Source organism: Hippoglossus stenolepis, chromosome 2 (assembly GCF_022539355.2).
Source record: "Hippoglossus stenolepis isolate QCI-W04-F060 chromosome 2, HSTE1.2, whole genome shotgun sequence".
In the NCBI taxonomy this organism is placed as follows: Eukaryota; Metazoa; Chordata; class Actinopteri; order Pleuronectiformes; family Pleuronectidae; genus Hippoglossus; species Hippoglossus stenolepis.
The window spans coordinates 27,944,123-27,964,393 of NC_061484.1; the positions used below are offsets into that span (position 1 = coordinate 27,944,123).

The 20,271-nt window shown below is 42.6% G+C and overlaps 1 protein-coding gene and 1 long non-coding RNA gene across 9 annotated transcripts in view; one reads left to right on the forward strand and one right to left on the reverse strand.

Moving 5' to 3' along the window:
• Window positions 1-20,271, forward strand: part of LOC124852592 (B-cell receptor CD22-like) — a 483,032-nt gene that overhangs the window by 298,565 nt on the left and 164,196 nt on the right. The gene's annotated exons all lie outside the window — the stretch shown is intronic.
• Window positions 8,735-20,271, reverse strand: part of LOC124852631 — a 33,775-nt gene continuing 22,238 nt past the window's right edge. For 3 of the 8 annotated variants that reach the window (XR_007033034.1, XR_007033032.1, XR_007033030.1), the window contains 3 exons: window positions 10,425-10,458; window positions 10,084-10,158; window positions 8,738-8,765 (listed from right to left, as the gene is read on the reverse strand). This is a non-coding gene — a long non-coding RNA (uncharacterized LOC124852631). Of the gene's footprint in view, window positions 8,766-10,083; window positions 10,159-10,424; window positions 10,459-20,271 lie in introns of all 8 variants that reach the window. The other 5 variants (XR_007033035.1, XR_007033033.1, XR_007033029.1 and 2 more) reach the window with 4 other exon arrangements.

Sequence of the window (20,271 nt, forward strand, 5' to 3'; positions counted from 1 at the left end):
AAGGACAAAGAATGGGACAGATTCAATATCTCTTCACTTAATAACCTGTGTTTCACCTACATGTCACAGTAATAAAGATGTTTGCTGAACTCCTTCCCAGCTCATTCCTCAGCTGTGCAGTAATATTTCCAGAGTCTGGACGACTGGATGGAGCTGAGCACACTGTGTCTCTTCACTGAGAGTTTGAACTTGTTTATCTCCACTTCTCTTGTACCAGGTGTATTTAGCTGCTGGGTTAGCACTGCTGCAGGTCAGATTCACTGAGCTGCCCTCCATGATCTCACCAGAGGGCACTCGTTGGACACAGTGGGAACCTTTGGAGCATCTGGAAGGATAGTCTATATTAACACACAGGAGGAGAATACAATCAAAACACTGTCTGTATTATTTGTTAAAAGTTTAAATTTAAATTATTTCCACATTATTAGAAGCCATGAGGAGGCGTAAACTCACCCAAAGTAGGAGAAGTGAAACGCCTATGTCCTTCATAGCACAGTGATAGCTGTCTTCAGCATTAACGCACGGAGGTGAAAGTATTTTTTCGTCCAACAGGTTTATTGTTATTGTACCAAACGTAGGAAAGATGATCAGGAGCTGGATACCTGCTGTGACAGGTCAGCTCTGTCTCAGGTAGAATATGGATTGGCTGTTGATCTCCCCACATGTACCTGAGCTGAGGGGTCTTAACAAACATGTGATTTTATTTCAACATACACACTAACATTTCAAACTGACTCTAATGTAAATGTTACCCAGACAGACAGAGTGACTCAGCTGAACTTTGTGTTAAACTCTCCAGGTTGGTTTGTTGTGAACCTGAACTTGTACACAGCTGAGTCACTTCAGGTTAGAGATTCTCAGAGTGCACTCTGTTGTTTCACAGAGATACTCCACACGACCTGAATACTCCGGATCAGTCCTTAGATCAACGTGAAATCCCATTACTCTCTTGAATGAACCAGAAAGTTTTCTGAACTGTAGTATCAAGGTTATTAAATGTGGATGGGTATGTGTAGGTACAGGTCATGTCCATTGTTGATCCTCTGAAGGCACAGATCTCAGTAGAAGTGTAACTCACACCCCAGCCATTCTGACTCCATACCACTGTAACACAGAGCACATCAGAGAATCAGAAGATAAACTTATACATTTATAAAACTGATTCTCTGGTGAATCACCAGTCGGCAGGTTTTCATTTTAAGATGATGATCGATGTTAAGATGAGGAAACTTTCAGTTCACACAGAAAACACAGGGAAGTGCCCTTAGACTTCAGAGTGAGGGAGAAACACACTGTTGAGGTGAGGAACATGAGGATCTTTGTAGAAGTTGCTCTTATAATGGAGCAAACTGGCCAATATGGAGGAAATGATCTAGGTGTCTTTTTATGCAGAGCTTCCACTCAAAGATGGACGACACGCTCTACTTCCTCCCACTCTCCAGAAATGAAGCCAAAATATCCTGATACCAACGCTGCCATCTTTCACATTTGGAACCACAGTCTGCACAGTAGTGATCTGGAGATGGAGCCACAGTATCAAGGTCCCGCCCATACATGAGCTTCCGACTAATCCTGAGTCAGTTTTTACTGTCAATCATGAAGATTAATCTAATTTTCATTTCATCAAATAACTAATTAAAACCAAACTTTATGAGAAACATGAACAATAGAGTGTGATAAGAACGACCTAAAATGACACAAACAATCTTTGAGAAAATGGCTTGACTTTTTAGATTGGTCCATGTTCCATCCACTAACATGGAGGAGACAGGGGATGTATGTTCTATACTGCAGCCACAATTAGGCGATCACAATGCTTTGGCTTCACTTCTGGGAGCTGTCATGTCTTCAATCTTATTTACACAAGCTGAATACTAGTACTAGTACTACACTAGCTTGTCAGTACTGACAGTAGTATCCCAAGAGTTCAATGTGCCCATGCAGACAAAAGTATTTAAAGACACACATGTAGTTATGGTACAATGCATTATCTCAAATACTCCAGCAGATGGTGCTAGGTGAAATACTGTAGATTAAACTCACACATTGACGGAGTGAGCTGAAATCCTCGTGTCCTTTAACAGCACAGGAAACTCTGCTTGTAGAAATAAAATAACCTGAATAAGATGCTCCTTCAATCTCCTTCTTTTGATTCTTGTACCAGACGTAGTTCAGATGATCAGGAAGACGACAACTGCTCTGACACCTGAGCTCTGCTGTGTTATCAGAGTTATACTTCACTGATGTGCTCACCTGCACATGCAAATCTGTGTGTGAGAATAAGGAATTCATTTTAGTCCACACTGACAACACACACATGCATATAAAAGTGCACTGACACACTCAAGTGAACCAAACAAGATGTAGGAAATAAATGAATGAATGTTCAGATGTAAATGTTACCTACAGACAGACAGAGTGACTCCAGCTGAACTAAAGGAACTCCAGTAGGTTGGTTTGTTGTGAACCTGTCTGTACACAGCTGAGTCGCCTCTGTCAGGTTAGAGATTCTCAGAGTGCACTTGTTGTTTCCACAGAGATAATACTCCACACGACCTGAATAATCTCGGATCGTGTCCTTGTGATCAACGCGTGAATCCCATTACTCTCTTGATGAACTTAGAAAGTTTCCTGAACTGTAGTATCATGGTTATTAAATGATGGGCATGTGTAGGTACAGGTAATGTCCACTGTTGATCCTCTGAAGGCACAGATCTCAGTAGAAGTGTAACTCACATCCCAGCCATTCTCACACTGTACCACTGTAACACAGAGAATCAGATTCATAATCCATTACCAGAGAACACTTAGTTTACTTTTACTTCTGTAGAAAAGAAACACATTTCCATGAGCAGCATTCCATAGCATTTTCAACTGATGACTCCACACACTGATGACAATTCCTGCATCGAGAGGAGAGGAACTCAGTCATGATGATAATCATAATAATAAGAATATATTAATAATAATAATAATAATAATAATAAAAATAATGATAATAACGTTTCAGACTTAGACAATAGAAACTTCAAAACAAAGATACAAAAATAATACCGATGATAATTCCTTCATATATTTTCTTCTGCATCACTTTACAGGTGGTGATCTGAAAATGAATGAATGGTTCATTTATATTTTTACTTTCTTTCTCAAACTCACTTCAGGTGAATCAGAAGTCCGAAAAAATAGAGTGAAACATGAATGTAGACGTACAGTACCTGTCACAGTGAGAAGAAGGACAACAAATCCACTCGCTGCTGCAGTTACACTCTATAGTAGCTGCTGCTCTGCCTGTGACTTCAAACAATAAAAACGCCCACAGATAAATAATGTGCACAAGATGAAACTCAGTCACATCACAGACACGTCTACCTACAACACAGAAGATTCTGAGAATAAAGACAGATTCTGTAAGAGAAAGATAAAGTCAAACTGTTAAACACACCCAACTTCCTTCCTCTTTCCACTGACATGCTTGCTGAGCCAGAAGGTGTTAGATTAAACCTAAAACAAAGAAGTAACTTGTGTTTTGTGAAACTGTGAATTTTTCATTTTACAGAGTGTGAGAAACGACTTTAGTGGCTGTTCCCACCAAACCTGAATCATCTCAACTAAAGCTGCAAGCAGCGTTGAACAGGCCTGCCCCCTCGATCCAGCCAGTGGACGCAGTGGTTTACTTTTCTCAACCGTCCACACTGCACGATTGAGAAAGATGCTAATTTTTGGCAAGTGGAGTGTGCAGCTGTGTACATGCTTCCTGTGCTCACTATGTGGCACTGAGAACACACTCCTGCACGCACTATGCTGCTGTATATCAAGAGTAGAACACGACATGAACATTCCTTGTAAACTGAAGGGTAATTAACACAAGGGTTACTTCCAGTGACCAGTAAAGTACAATGACTGTTGCTGAATATGAATGATTTAATAAAATGAACACTTGAAGATGCACCAGTGTGAGAAGAACTACCAAGAATGACAGGCACCATCTTTGAGAAAAGGTATTTGATTTGTAGACAGACATTTTTAGCTTGGTCATGAAGCCACTGACATGAAGAGGCCGGGTTCATGACAAACACTGCAGCCAGCCACCAGGGGGTGACAGATATCATTTGGCTTCACTTTGGGGGTAGCTGTCATGTTGTCCATCTTTATATTCAGTATCAAACGTGACGTTTAGTGAAGATTAGACGTTGTAAATTTGAGTTAAACAAATTCCTGTTTCATATGGTGAAACATCAAAAGTTTGACATGTCACTACATGGGAAACGTGAATATATAACATGAAGCTTTTTTGTGTTCCTGGATGAGCGGGTGTCACTTCTGCAACAATCTCCTGTTAAATCTTCAAATGTACTGATGTACTTTAATCGTCCAGAAACATTATTAGCAATAAACTTGTTGACCTAGTTTTTATGTCAAGTGCTTCATGATTCTCAGCGACGACTCCTAATAGTCCTTTTTTTTAAATATTATTATGTAACAATTCTTCATTAGATTTATAAATACTACAAGACCTATATATTTGTTGACTTGTGTACTTACATTATCCAAAATATTGTTGTTGAAACCCCTCCAGAAAATGATTATTGGTCACTCCCATTGATTACAAAATCTTTTTAGCTGTTCTAATATTAGTTACAACTAATTAAAATTTATAATATTTAGAAGTGAATATTATTGTTATTTGTAACATTTGACAGTAACATATATTACGGTTAGCGTTAGCTCAACTTGAGGCTAACTCTACACCTGGTTGAGCCTGGGAAATATTTTCAATTATGGGAGAAGAAGAACAACTTTTCATTTTTTACCCTGTGGCTTCCAAAGTGAGAAGTGAGAGAATTTGTAATCTGCTAACCAACCATCAAGAAAGAAAACAAACCTTTACAAACACTGCACATGTCTATATGTTTTATTTCTTCTGGCTCCATGATGCTGTAAAATCACATATAAAACAACAGATTCATGTTGTGTTTCTTCAGTGTTTGGTGACTGTGAAGGTATACACTGCAGATGAATCGCCCTCTTCTTCACGCCTTGTTCTGTGAAGGGCAGAATAAACCACCACACCCACAGTTTTTAACCTCAATAAGTGTCATGGATGAAAATGGGGTGTTCACGTGTGAGCTGCCCACCCTGTTGCACTGTCAAATCGAACAGCGCTGTATTCAGCCTCCTCCTCGCTTCCCCAGTTTCTCTCTGGGGTTGAACTCGACCTATGTTGGAGTAGATGGCATTCAACACGGGTTCTGGTGAAGCAGAGACGCTTTATGTAGTGGACGTCATCGTGCGGCTCTGCTGGTCGTGTGTGGGCCGCAGCTGAAATCTGGTGGTACAGTAAAATACTATTCACTTTACATTTTACTCCCTAACTAGAATTACTGCCCTTCGGTTGTGCGCCTCCTCCAACCAGTGCAGTTTCAATATTCATACATTTATTTCCTGCCTCATATGAGACCATCGTGACAAAATCCAATCTGTTCATCTTTGAGTCAAAGTTCAAGAAATTCCTGAAAGGAAGATTTGAGATATCATGTCTAAAAGGCCCAAAACATGTTGTAGTGTGGCCACTGTGGCCTTGAGCTTTGACCAATAAGGCGCTCTTGTCTTCTGGTCTCAACGCACTCACGTTGTTGTGTGAAGGACTTGTTTCTTCTAGATGGAGGAAATAAATAAATAGTTGGATGAACTAGAAAATTCTCCAGAGAAATATTGAATGGTTTCAGACACTGTTTCAGCCGAGAGAGAGAGAGTCAACCCCAACCCACTCCAAGTAATCCTAACCAAGTTTCATAGGACCATTTGTCATTGAAAAGGTAATCAACCCCTCTGCTGTCAGGTTGAAGCTGCCCAATATCGTCTTCCTCAGTCTTTCTCTGAATCATAGATCAGTTAAGACCTTGGCTTCCTTCCTCTTTTCATCATTAACATGCATGAACGGACAAACACCAGTAAATCCCCTTGTTAAAATGAAGAAATGTTCTTTTATTTTGGAAATGATGCGTGAACTTATTCAAATATATTTCATGCAAATAACAGTGAGAGTAGTTTTGCAGCCTGACAGTGAATCTAACACTTTCTTTACTTTCTTGAGACTGGACTTAAAAACATGTTGAATTATTCTTTTTTTTAACCTCATGTTAGAAGTCAGTTCCTGTTTATTTACAGCTCCAGTCCATATGAAGACTGGGTCATAACAATACATTGTAAAAGGTCATAATTATGTAAACTTACATTACTTTAGTGTTCTTTACTCATTTCCTCACGAGGATTCAACTCATGTGAGTCAAAACTTGCTTTTAGCCTGATACACGGTAAAACTGTTCACTTGTGTAGACTGGACTTCATGAGCTCATGCACAGGTGCACGTGGAGCAGTAGAGCGACACAGGAACCATCGACTGTTGGGTTAGATGGGCGGAGCCTCCCATCAGGTGCCTGGTTGTGCGTTAACGTGAGTCGGAATAATCAGGAAGAATTAGTTCCCCCGACTGTGAAATTCACATGAACTCCACCTCAGCTCTGACCTGATTGTTCTGATTAGTCTGATTCTACATTAAAGCACAAGCAGAACGCGGAGAGATCGATTTTGTTTAGAACGCAGTTATATGGTTGTAGCCAGAGTAAACACAACTATTCAGTTAAATCAGACTAGCTGGTTTTACTTTGAGAGTTAACTTCACCTGCTGCTTTTAAGTTCGAAAACGAAAATTAAGTAAATACAATTTTAAAATTAATTGTAAATTTATTTACTTACCTTTTCAAGTTAGATAAACTGTGGTCTGGGTGTATTGTGAAAACTAAAAGTCAGACAATGGAAATAAATCTTTCATGTTTAATATTTTCCCCTAAATTGTTAAGAGACAACCAGCTGACAGGTGAGGGCCGTAGCACACTCCTCCAGCTCTCTGCAGGCTCGGAGTTAGCGAGGTTTAATGTTATGAACAGAGTTTATAATGATGAGTGTCAGATGAAGGTCTAGTGCTTCAGTTCGAGCTTCAAACATCACACTTCTTTCATCTGTGATTATCTGATAGTGTCAGAAGAAAGAAGACGGACAACAGCAGAGTCACTAATGTTTGACACAGAGATAAGACTGATGGTGCAAGTAGTTCTGGCTCCAGAGCTGAGTTAGTAACAAGGATGTGGTCATGATAAAAAAGAGCTTCAGGCTTCTTCTGTGGTTGATGAAGTTGTAAGAAACAGAAATGAATTTGCTCTGACCTTCCACGGCCTCTTTCTCTTCTTCATACAGGTTTTGTGGCCCCTTACAACCTGAATAACAACAGCCCATCTTAAAAATCAAGCAAACAAAGTGAACACAGAAACGTTTTTTAAAAAAGGCATGCAGTGCAGTTTAGATTAACTTAACGTGAGCAGACGACAGAAAACATCAGTGTTTATTCATTTATTGTTTGTGCAAATACTTAAAAAAGGAAATAACTTCATTTGGCAGCAAAGCAGCAGTGGTGTTCAGAGACAACGGTTTGTCACAGAGTCTTTGGTTGTTTCAACAAGGTTCAACCAGAGACACTGGTCCCAGTAAATCCTGACGAGGTGACATGTCCCACATTGCAGGAACCAGGAGTTCATCAGGGTGACTCCTCAGTGACGTTTCAAACAAATCTAAATCTTTAGACACTCTTATATTCAAAGTATTTACAAGGTTGGGTTCTGACCCTGTGCAGAACCCGCTCTCTCTCTTTTTTCTCTCACACACACATTCAGCTGTCGGTATCGTCGGGCAGAACATCCTCTGGTTCTATTTGACGGTCCTGTTCCCCATTCTTTATAAATCCCCCGTAACGTGTCTGGGTGCAGGGGTTGGGGAGGGAGGGAAATATTAGGTTGCCATGGTTTCTTGCTTTGCCCTTGCTGGTCTGGTATGTGTCTGAAGGCTTGTCACCATAGAAACAACTCCAGTCCGCCAATAGAAGCACTCGTGTCCATTTACAGGCGCCTCTGTCTGGACCTGCACGGTCAGAACCAGAGGAGGTTATTTGTGGATTTGAACACATTTGTATGAAGTGAGTTTCATGTTCAATTCTCTTGTGACTTCTGCAGAAAACGTGCATGGTGAGTGATTTCCTCAGAACTCCGTGGAAGCTGAGCTGTACAGTTCCTGCAGCACTGAAGCCCAGGCTGGTGTTGGTCCTTTGTGTGGAGGGCAGAGTCCGCTGGATCCAACGTCCGGTACCGCGCATCACCAGCTTGGTGCTCCCAGCTCCACCCCCTGGCCAGGAGGACACATGGTCGTTACATAATGTCTATAAAGGCACAAGAAGGGGACGATGGTCGGGACAGTGACATTCAAGAGTAATGTGAAGGGGCTCAGACTAATCTTCTGGAACAGCTTACCTCTTCATTTCAGAACCGCTCAGAACCCTAGAAATGTTTTACTCAATGTTAAACACCTAATCTTTCTCACTGACTTTCATTTAAAGCTTCCAGTTTGAGACCTGATTTTATCTGTTACTGTGCAATATTTTCATTCTCAAATATCTATGATGTCATATTACTTTTTCATATTCCTGTTTTATATTATATTACATTTTGTAATATTCATATTTTACACATTTTCTTTTCTTTGGTCAGCTGTGGTTGTTTTTGTTACATGAATAAACTCTGTTCTCCTGAAACCGAGCCGGGTCCATGACTCACCTGCAGCTTCTCCAGGGCTCTGGCAGCCATGTTGGCGTTCTTGAAGTTGACGAAGGCATTGCAGCTGCCAGGAAGAACTCGATGCTCTCTATCTCACCAAACCTGTAACCGTGGGAAACACAAAACCTCAAACCTCCGGCAGAGAAGTGTGGTACAGACAACGCTGACTAACTCTTTACTACTGCTGGCAGTGATAAACTTGCTACTTGCTTCTACTACAAGTACTTTTAACTATTAAAACAAAGCAAAACTACCTCTTACCTACAAAGAAATTTGTTCTAACTACTGCTGCAACAACTACTACTATCTACTGTCTTCATTGAATACACTTATAACTTTAATTTTTAATGTGGTGGTACCCACTATTTCTCATAACACTGTAAACCATCTTCTTCTAGTTATTAATAGTAAGTTTTACCTACCTGTGATGCCTCGTCTTAAAAATGCTGCTTTATTGGAACCTGCTCTGATTTATTTAGTACATCATTATAAATAAGTGCCGGACTCATTTGAGTGCACAAGTAAGACACAGACTGTAAATAAAGATGGTCAGCCACGCCTGCACTTCCTCCCACTGTTGTGAAATCAAGCTATAATATCCTGTGACACGAACGCTGTCATCTTTGGAGTCACAATCTGCACAGTCTAGTGATCAGGGGGATTGAGCCAAGGTATATAAGGACCTATACTCCTGCCAGCTACCAGGGGGCAATGGAGACGATTTGTCTCCACTTTAGAGCTGTCCTGTCGCCCATCTTTTGCTATAGTCAAAATAATCAGCAGGCTTTCTGTTGAGACATTACATTGACTTACACTTTATGACAAAAGTATTGGGACACACTCTTTAATCATCGACTTCACTCAGTCCTATTGCCATCGGTTAGTTCAGGTGAAGGAAAATCTTAATGCTTCAGCTAACCAAGACATTTTTGGTAATTCTATGGAACAGTTTGAGGAAGGCCCTCTTCTGTCCCAGCATGACTCTGCCCCAGTGCACGCAAGGTCCATAAAGTCCTGGTGAGGCAGAACTGGGACTGACCCACACAACCCCATCGACCCCTTTGGGATGAACTAGAACGGAGAGTGTGGAGCCCTCGTCCAACATCAGTGTGTCTTACCCTCACAAATGCTCCTCTGGGGGAAAGGGCAAACACACTCCAAACTTATGTAGAAAGCCGTCCTAGAAGAGTGGAACATGCCACAGCTGCAAAGGGGGACTAGTTTAATGGCTATGGATTTAAATGGGATGTACCAAAGCTCCTGTAGGTGTAGGAGACCCACTTTTGTCCATTTAGTGTACTCTAACCATAATGGCTACTGCTTGCCTAACCTTAATCTAAACCTAACCTTAAACGTCACCTTACAGTATGCTGTGGGACTTAACCCGGATCACACACACATGCAGACATATTGATTTTACGTTTTGAAGAGATCCCAGAGGTCTTTCTCTGTAACTTCTACTGCAATGTTCCCAACCCACAGAGAGCGACAGCTCCTGGAAAGAAGAGGAGGAAAAGAAAGGAGGAAAGAAGGAGGTGGAGATGGGGAGGGGAACGGGAGGAGAAAGTCATGGATCACAGGAGATCAAATGTGAGAGAGTGACATAAAAATCATCATCTTCACTACCCACAGAGGAGACTGTGTTTACATTGTACAAGACTATATACAGTTCCACAACATATCCTGTATATATATATATTTTTTTCATTTCTAAATGACGATGGTGTGATTAGGAGTATTGTTCATAACCATAAAACTTACCCACTCTGCTCCTGCGGAGATGTTTGCTTCAGAGCTGGAAGAGGAAACCGAAAATAGATGATGTCAGTGAGATGTATTTAAAAGGTTCATTACTGTGGTCTGAAGCAATTACACCTTTTTTCTGTCTGGAACAGTATGAAGCATAGACATCTTTTTAAAAAATGTATTTCAAGTGTATTTGACTTTATTTTGTCGATATTCTCATTCACTAACACGGTTTTAAGGCCTATACAGCAGCTGAGCCACCAGGGGCTTCTACTTTTGGGAGCTGTCAGTGTCTTCTTCATCTGGTCCTATAGTCCATTGAATTAACTTTAACATCATATTAATAAACTTAATTTGTAAACAGCTCAGAACCCCCATTAGGAAACGAAGAGCAGTGCTGCCTCCGTGTGGACAGGTATGGTACTGCATCTTACCTTTGGCCTCAGAGGAGGGAGGACGCCTGAACCGTGTTGAACTTCTCCAGCAGCAGTTTGCTCTGCTCTTCCTCAAAACCCATATCCTACGGTACAGAAGACAAACATTATTTTAAAGTTTACACGTGGCTCAGGACTCATTTGAATTCACACATCTTAAAGAATTTGGTCACATTGATTCCTGATCATCTCTGATTGTTGAAGAGCAATAATATCTCAGGAGCAAATTTGTCTCATTCACACCTGAACTTAGTGCTGACTGCTTGTGATTGAATGGCTGGGGCCAGAATGTTAAAAACTGGTATGAACGGGTTCAGATAACTTGACTTCATAAACTTCTTTTAAAGTCGCCTTGAAAGAGGAAGCCGAGCGTTCTGCTCTCACCATGAGCTGCAGAATCCGGCAGGTAACGAAGTTTACTGACGCCCGCAATGTGCTGATCCAACTTTAACACCTGCCCCATGGCCTTCTCCGCCTCATTGTACCGCTGCAATGTGACACACACACACACACACACACACACACACACAAAATGATCATCATTTACTAAATGAACATCAGTTGTATTGAAGAAGACTTGAAACTAGAGATTGAGACATAAACTCCTTAATGTTTACTGACGTTATAAAGTGAGAAGTAGAGTCACTTTCTATAGACTTATAGAAACTACCAGTGGACCCCCTGCTGGCCATTAGAGAGAATACAGGTTACAGGCACTTTTCAGACCCAGAGTTAACATCCATTTATATACACAGTGCTGACCTTTAACCCCATCAGCACAACCCTTACGAAGAATCCCTTTGGCTAATCGAGCCAGCTCAATGGACCTCTGAGCGTCCTGAGGGCGGCGGAGTGCTGCTCCAGGTACAAGTTACAGTAAGAGCGATTTCCGTAGAACCTGAGAGACGAAAGAAAGACACGTTGAGATGCAGACAGAGTTTGTCTTTCTCTAAAGTGAACGTGGGGGAGACCAGAGGAAGATGAGGAGACGTCCTGGTTAGTGACGTTTAGTTGGGGTCAGAGGTCACAGCTCAGCTCACCTGTGGTCCTTAGGGTCACAGTAGATGGCTTCTGTAAACATGTGTACTGCCTGGCTGTACTGGCCCCGCCCAAACATCTGAATGCCCTGTTCTGGATATCACACACACACACACACACACACACACACACACACACACACACACACACACACACACACACACACACACACACACACACACACACACACACACACACACACACACACACACACACACACACACACACAGTCCTTTATTACAGAGCATCTGTAGATATTGAGTATGATCGACTACGAGTGTAAATGTTGATTCAAATGTCATCTGATAGATCCTAATGAAGCTGTAGCCTGTGAAATCCCCCCCTAGTGTTCAACGCAGGGACATTTATTTCCTTACAGATGAATAGAAAGATGTGGTTTTGTGGAAATGCACCTGAGCCATATCGGGACCAACACAGCTGCTTTAAGATTGATGGTTAAAGTAGGATTCTGTTTATTAAAGCTCTGTAAAAACATATTTATCTGTAAGGGCCTCATCAGTCCTTACCCCCCCCGTACATCACCTCACTGGATCACACTGCAGGCGCCAACTGGTTTTACTGAATCCAGTTTTTGTCATCATGCACCTCCTCATCGATAAACATACAGAACAACCTAAGGCTCAACTCATTTTTATCCCCAAACATAATTTTAGTATTTTACTTCAGCTATTTTATTATTTTTTTTAGTTCAAGCTGTTCTTCGTTTAATTGACATATTTGCTTAGAATTAAAATTATGGCTTTTACTCTTATTTGTGTTTTCTAGGTGTATAGGAAACAAAAGTCCAAAATCCATCAGTAAAGTTTTTAAACGTACACGGGAGGCACGTTACAGACCAGATGATACCGCAGGGGGAGGAGTTTCTATCACAGAGGGAGCTATAGGAATGAATTAACTTCTGGTTGTCTCGCATACGAACACAGAGAGCCACTTGGAAACAAGGTGTTAACTCGGAGCCCAACAGAATTAATCCTCAATAGAGGCGCTGTTGCTCAGTAAAAGTAACATGTGTGAGATTCACTGTCAGAGACTTCTGACAGGTGACTCCTCCTCTCTGACTCCCCTCCTCTTCATTTCTTCTGTGTCCTCGCCCTGCAGTCACAGGAGTTACACTGTTTAAAGCTGTTTCCAGAGCTTGATAATCTACAATAAGATCTTTGGGGGCGGTCTGGATTCCACGTGTGGTCCTCTGTGTTCCTACCTGGCTGCTCCTGGCCTCGTTTCCTCTTGTTCTCTCTGGTGATCTGTAGTTCTTCTGCTCTTTCAGGCTTTTGAGTTTGATGTGGCTGGCGGCGTTGGCCACAAATGCACTGCTGACGCCCCACTCTGGCCCTGCAACACCAACAAGTCACACAGGAACTCAGTACAGCCGACTGTGTGTGATTACTGTGAACACAGGAGGACGCCTGGTGGCCTGAGCCTTGAAACGACCCAGGATATGTCACATGGATGAAATTCAGAGTATTTTTATCACAGGTTAATTCACACATTTTATTTTAATTTTGAATGAATGGGTGAAATAATAAACCGCCTGGGTACAACCTATCTCCTCTGACGCCCTGTGGGGCAACTTGCGGTTGTTTTGTTCTCTGTAGTCACGACGCTGGGACTGATCTGGGTTGCACTTGTTTGAGGGACGAAACTGCAGTCCATGGCTCCTCCTCTTGTATTCCTCCTCACTGTTGCTCTCGTCAGCAGCTCCTCCGACACTTCTTCTTCCTGTTACATAAGTTAAAAGCATATTACTAATCAAGCAATTCATATAGGGCCCTAACTATTAGAAAATCACCCCAGAGAACAGGAAGTCCCATATCCTTATTGTATTGTTATTACAGAGGTTTTATTGTAACTATCTGGGTTCACATGTGAAAGTTTCAATAACACAAGATAAGAAGACGGAGATAATTCAGGCGTGAGCTCACTCATGCTCTAAAAGCACCTCCATCCTCTCCTCTCGCCCAGTTTCTTGCGCTCCTTCTGCCTCTGAAAGGACAACATGACACGGCTGTGGGATGGTACACAGACACGGATGGACACGGGTGTAGCCGATGCTGCCGGGTGTGGCATGAACAGTGATGAAGAGGGTGTGGTCAGCTGGTGTGGCGACAGGCGAGGCGATGTTTGACAGGTGTAAAGACGGGTGCGTGACGTGTGGAATGGTTCAGTTGTTAGCAGATGAAATAAACAGCAGCTGCACAACAAGCTGACAACACAGATTTACAGTTTTGCTCAAGTGTCATTTACTTGTTCCACAACAATTGAATTGAATGTTTTCGTAGTTTTTATAGTTCTGTATATGAAACTTTGCCTCAACAGGAATTTCAAACTGAACCTGAGCTTTTGTTTTTTTACTTTTTGTGGGTTTATTTTGTTGAGTTGTATAATACTTCTCAAATACTTCAGCTGAAGTTAATGTAATGAAATTAGTCCGATGTGTGTGACCTCTCCTCCTGCAGGAGCCTGATGGTCAGCCAGGCAGATTCCATTCACCTGCAGCCCGCTGCACTTTATGTTTCGGTGTGCCAGAGTCCCACTCTTCACTCTTCCACAGGGTTTGATTTGATGGTCGATTTCCAATTTCCATTTCAATTCGTCAAGATAAATTGCCTTAGTTCAACCTTCATGTGTGGTCTGTCTCACTTTGTCCAGCCTGGAGCCAGGTTCTGACAAAGGGACAATATGGACACAAGCATCGTGAATCTTGGTATCTATCAACTCTTCCAGGTTTCTTTACTCACTTTCCTCTTGGCTCCTCCTCCTTCCGCCTCCTCTTGCCTCTTCCTTCATCCAGACTCCTCCTCACTGTTCACCGTGACTCTGTTCCAAGACACAGCAACATGCACACAACAATATTCAGGTCACAACAGCCTACGTCTTCTTCAATCTGTGCTGGAACGATTAAACATCAGAATTTATTGCTGGAGTTTAATAGGACACAGCAATAATCCTGAGAGAGAAACTAGCCTTGAGATACAAATCGTCTGGGGAAATATTAGTTTGTATGTCTGAAGATAAGCTTGGCACTTTTAAATGGCTCTCCATTATAACACCCAGTGGTCTTTAGTGATACTTGCACCTCAGAGTGCGTTAGAGATTTAAGAGATTAAGAAATACGGTGAGAGCAGATGAGAAACTGCACATATCTTTTAAGCCATTTTACACACACACACACACATGGTCTGTATAATATTCCTATAACTGAATACACAATGATGCAGTTTATACAGAAATTTACCTCTGGTGAGCTTGGTCTTTTCTTCCGCCTGCTGGGTCAGAGGCACCATCCTGATCCTCCAGCCCTCCAGCTCCTCCAGCTCCTCCAGCTCCTCCTCACCTGGCCCATTAACACACACACGGATACGAAGGGATGAGACATGGGGCCTGACATGGCAAGATACTCTGACAGTAGGTTTTAAAGACATTTCACAATTCATGTTTGTCTATGTGTGTGTGTGTGTGTGTGTGTGTCCCATGCAAACTGGACAGGTGATCTTGTGGATGATGCAAACATCGTGTTCTGAGCTTTCTGCTTCTGTTTCTGAACAATACAAATATTCCCCTTTATGGGCAGCGATGTAGCTAAACCACAAATATTCAACTAAAAGCCCACTCAGTCAAATAATGGGCATTAGACCAATAATAACAGGGATGTGGTCTGTTTGGGGGAAAATGGCTTGAAGCACATTCAGCACTTTGAAGGCTGATTTGGTGAGTGATGTCTGTGTCTCCTCACCAGCATGAGCCGCTGATAGTGTTTCTTAGAGAGTGATGACAAATGTCCAACGATGCATCACTGCAGTAAACATGAATAATGTCGGTGGACGCTGCTCTATACGCTTTAAAGAGCCATAAATGTGCAGCTGGTTCCATCTTTCATTTGATTAAACTGAAAAACATGCAAATGACGAGTAAGTTCTGCCTGTAGTCACACCACGGCTGTTAGCAGAACACGAGAGAAGGGAATCCAACTATCAGCCGATATACATAAGGGAAAGTTTACCCTTAAACTTTATCATAACAACTATGAGTAAAAAAGAAAATACAAATACAACCAGATAGGTACAACTTGAATTAAGAAAGTAAACTCGTTTTGATAATGTAAAATATAATGTACATTTCACAAGCCAACCACCAGCTGCTGATTTAGAGCGACGAAAGAATCACAGAAATGGATTCCTTTATCAATATCAAATATATGAAGTAATTAAAATTACCAGCATGGTAAACAAGGTATATAAGATTAGGCCCATTATCAGTAAGATATTTGTGTTTTAATCAAACCTTTTAATATAAAGTACCAGGTAAAGGTTTCTGTCACTTCCTAAATCCCTCCGAAGCTTCAATTTGATGAAATAAATCGGTCATTTGCTAAAAAGACTTATATTGAAAACACAGGTGTCAGACACTTACACGTCTACATCCATTTTTATATACAGGCTACTTAATAACCCTGCTATAAATATGAAGGAGGTGGGGGAAGGTTCACATCTTAGCAGCTGCTGCAGCCTCCCAGTCCCAACGATCCAGACAAATGCCACATGTGAGTGAATCGCGAAGGACCAGCCGGAGAAATGCCTTGAACAAAAACTCATTTCACCAGAGGTGGTTTTCAAACAGAAACACATGGTTTGTAACACACAGCTCATTCTTGATTCTTTCCCCCCCTCAACATTTTTGTAGTTGAAACAAAACAGCAGATATGAAGCTTTTTCTTAAATTGTCATGTGAAAATCAATACTTTACCTTCGTTAAATCCCACAGTACGTCACGACACTTTAGGAAACTGCAGGTCCCTTGACATTTTGCAGATTGTGTTTGAGCTCACACACACACACACTGAAAACTGGCAAGAATTTGTTTGTTTCCTGTTGTCTTTTACAGTTGATGTGAAAGTTTGAATCCAATCTGCAACAGATTAAAACCCAAAAAGATTTGGATCCTCATTGTTTATTGTGGTGAATTCTGTCGATGTCCGCGGGACGTCTATTAATATACAATATGTGATTGTAATTGTGGTTAGAAATACTTTTTCTTGCGGCTCAGAGGTTGGTTTGGAGAGCGAGAGAAGTTAAACTTTCTAACTTTTAGGATAGTACTTTCTAGGAGCAGCACCTGTTGGTACTGGTGTGAATTTTCCTACAGCTGATGTGGACGAGTCAGTATTTATGGACTTTGTCTCACGCTCGCACCATCGTCCATAGTGACACTCAGTCGCTGTCCCAAAGCAATTTGACCCAACTTCCTGAAGGTAACAACTTGTCAGGACAAAATGAACGAACCACTGGAGTGAAAATGGAAACCTGACGTTATTCCTTCGCTCCACTCGACCAAGAGGCTGTTATAGTTCTGCTGACTAGTGGGGGAGTCCCAGGTATTTAAAACGTGCGGCGCTGCTTACGCCCTAATCCCTGGATCCGCCCCCTGATCTGCATCCACACCAAGTCGGTATGCGTTCTCCCTGTCAGGCCCCCCACAGAATTTCACGTAAATTAGTTTAGTTTTCTTTCTTCAAAATCCTGCTGACGATCATAAAAACCAACAGACAAATGGAGAGGGGTGAAAACATCACGGTCACTGTATAAACTCTCCGATGATTTCTGACTTGTCCTTAAAAAATATGTCCATGGACAAAGCACAGAAAAAGTCCATTTGTTTCATAAACGGCAACAACAACATTCAAAGTGTTTCCCTCCCTCGCTCCGTCTGTCTCTCATTAGCTAAATAGTTTCAAGGACAAGAAATCGCAAGGCTGAAGAGTGTCCGTAGAATCATCATCCGCCTCCTTTGACACACACACACACACACACACACGGTACACAGAGAGAAACACAAACCAAACACACACATGAAAGTAGAAGGTCTGACTGCACACTGACAGACGGATAAAACGCTGACCGATGTTTACAAAGACGCAGATTTATACCTGTGCTTCTCATAGACTGTAAGATAATCCCCCTTCCATGTTAGCGGATGGGACATGGACCAAACTAAAAAGTCAAAGTACGCGTAAAAAATGCATTTCTCAAACGGGGGTGAAGAGTCACGATTGACAGCTGAGTCTGAGTCACGATTGGTCGAGTGCGTGTATCGGCAGCACCTTGATACCGCGGCTCCATGTGCAAGATGGCGGCGGCGTTCGTATCCGGACTTTTTTTGGCTTCATTTCAAGGAGGTGCAGACGTGTCATCCATCTTTATTCACACGTTTCGGATTTGAGTTCTACAGGATGAAAGATTTGTTGCTTTGCTGCGTTTTTTCCCCCCAGATTTGAGTAAATATAAACTTGACATCTGTTTTCAGAGCTTATTAAAGTTTCTCGCCCGTCGTCATATCAACAATCATATTACGCTTTCACTGGAATTAAAGCAGCATGTCGCTCAACCCTTGTTGCATGAACGCCGCAGTTATATTTATTCAGGCTGACCAGTGACGCTAAGCTGTGGTCAAACCAGTTCCTGTACATTTGCGAGGTTACTGCACAACTCTTATCCCACAACTACTTTCAGCCGGACTGCATCAGCTCCTGTGAACATGTGTACATATATATATATATATATATATATATATCACCGTACTGACTGGACGGACGATTCACCACTGGTCAACTGAAAAGCCATGTGACTCGGTTATGAAGCTACCTCATTGGTCTCTCTGCTGAGTGCCGGAGCTTCCCCATTGGCTGTCGCTCTCTCAAAATCAATCAGCACTAGAACAGCTTCTTCTACATCAGTAGATGCTTAGAGGGCAGTGATGCTACGTGATGCTACGTGATGCTACGTGGATGCTACGTGTTGCTACGTGTTGCTACGTTGCTTAGCCCCTGGTGACGATTCAGCAACTTTTGGACCAGCCCACAACAACTTGAACATAATGTCGGCAATGTGTATCAAGTGTGTATATCTTAAAGGGGACATAGCATGCCCATTTTACCACAAGTTGATATGGTTCCTTGGGGTCTTAATGAAATGTCTGTAACATACTTTGGTCAAAATACCACAAGGATCATTTAAAACAGCACCTTTTTACCCTGTAGAAAACAGCCCTCCACAGAGCGACCTGTTTTGAGTGCCTGTTCCTTTAAATGCTAATGACCCAGCTCCCCCTCCCCCTCTCCCCCATGATTTTAAACGATATAAATTACATATTTTATATGATATAAATTATCAAATATGCATCCCATACTTTGTATTCCCCTTGTTGTCCTGGAGTTTTAATTTTCCCAATCACATAATTAAATGTCCCCCTCTGCCCATCCACTACAAGCACACAAGCAGACAGACAGAGAGAGAAAGAGAGGTGGGGGGCTATGAAGACCATCATTTACCCCGAACCCCGACATTCAACGGGTACAACAACAAGCGGAGAAAGCAGAATCGCGGGCTGACCTTATATATACAGTCTATGGGGCTGACCAGCGCGGAGAAATGCTCGTCCCGTGTGAACAGCCAGGCGGCTGCGCGCTGGAGAACGGCGCTGCGCTGCCTCGCAGCGGCACTTCGCGCCCAGTGTACCCGCGTAACTACTGTAACCCGGCGTAACTACTGTATCCCGCGTAACTACTGTAACCGGCGTAACTACTGTAACCGCGGAACTACTGTAACCCGGTGTACAGTAGAGCTGAACACTCCTGAAGTCTTCCACACAGCTGGCAGTGTGGAAGACCACGAGGCAGCGCAGCGCCGTTCTCCAGCGCGCAGCCGCCTGGCTGTTCACACGGGACGAGCATTTCTCCGCGTGGTCAGCCCCATAGACTGTATATATAAGGTCAGCCCGCGATTCTGCTTTCTCCGCTTGTTGTTGTACCCATTGAATGTCGGGGTTCGGGGGTTACAGTAGCGTGAACACTGCGAAGTCTTCCACACTGCTGGCTATGTGGCGCTGACACAAATTCCAGCTCACGCACGGGAGAGCGAGCGGTCGCTCCCGAGCAGCTGCTGCAGCCTCCCAGTCCCAACGATCCAGACAAATGCCACATGTGAGTGAATCGCGGGCTGACCAGCGGAGAAATGCTCGTCCCGTGTGAACAGCCCGGCTGCGTGCTTGGGAACGGCGCTGCGCTGCTCGCAGCCTCGCTGCCTCGGTGTAAACCCGAAGTAACGAGTGTGGGGGACGGGGACGGGGGTGGGCCAAGACCATGTAGGAGACTTCCAGTTCCTTGTTACGAAACAATACCCAGGAAGCGCAATCGAGCCGCTCAAGCATGACGTTTCTGACTTAGAGGAACCATAACAAAACGCGCGAGGGTTGGTAGACATGCCAGATACCCACATTAACATGTAGAAGCACTAACAAAGTGGAATTTGCATGCTATGTCCCCTTTAAAACAAATTTTGTTTTTGTTTATTATTTTGGGTAAATTTATGCTGTAT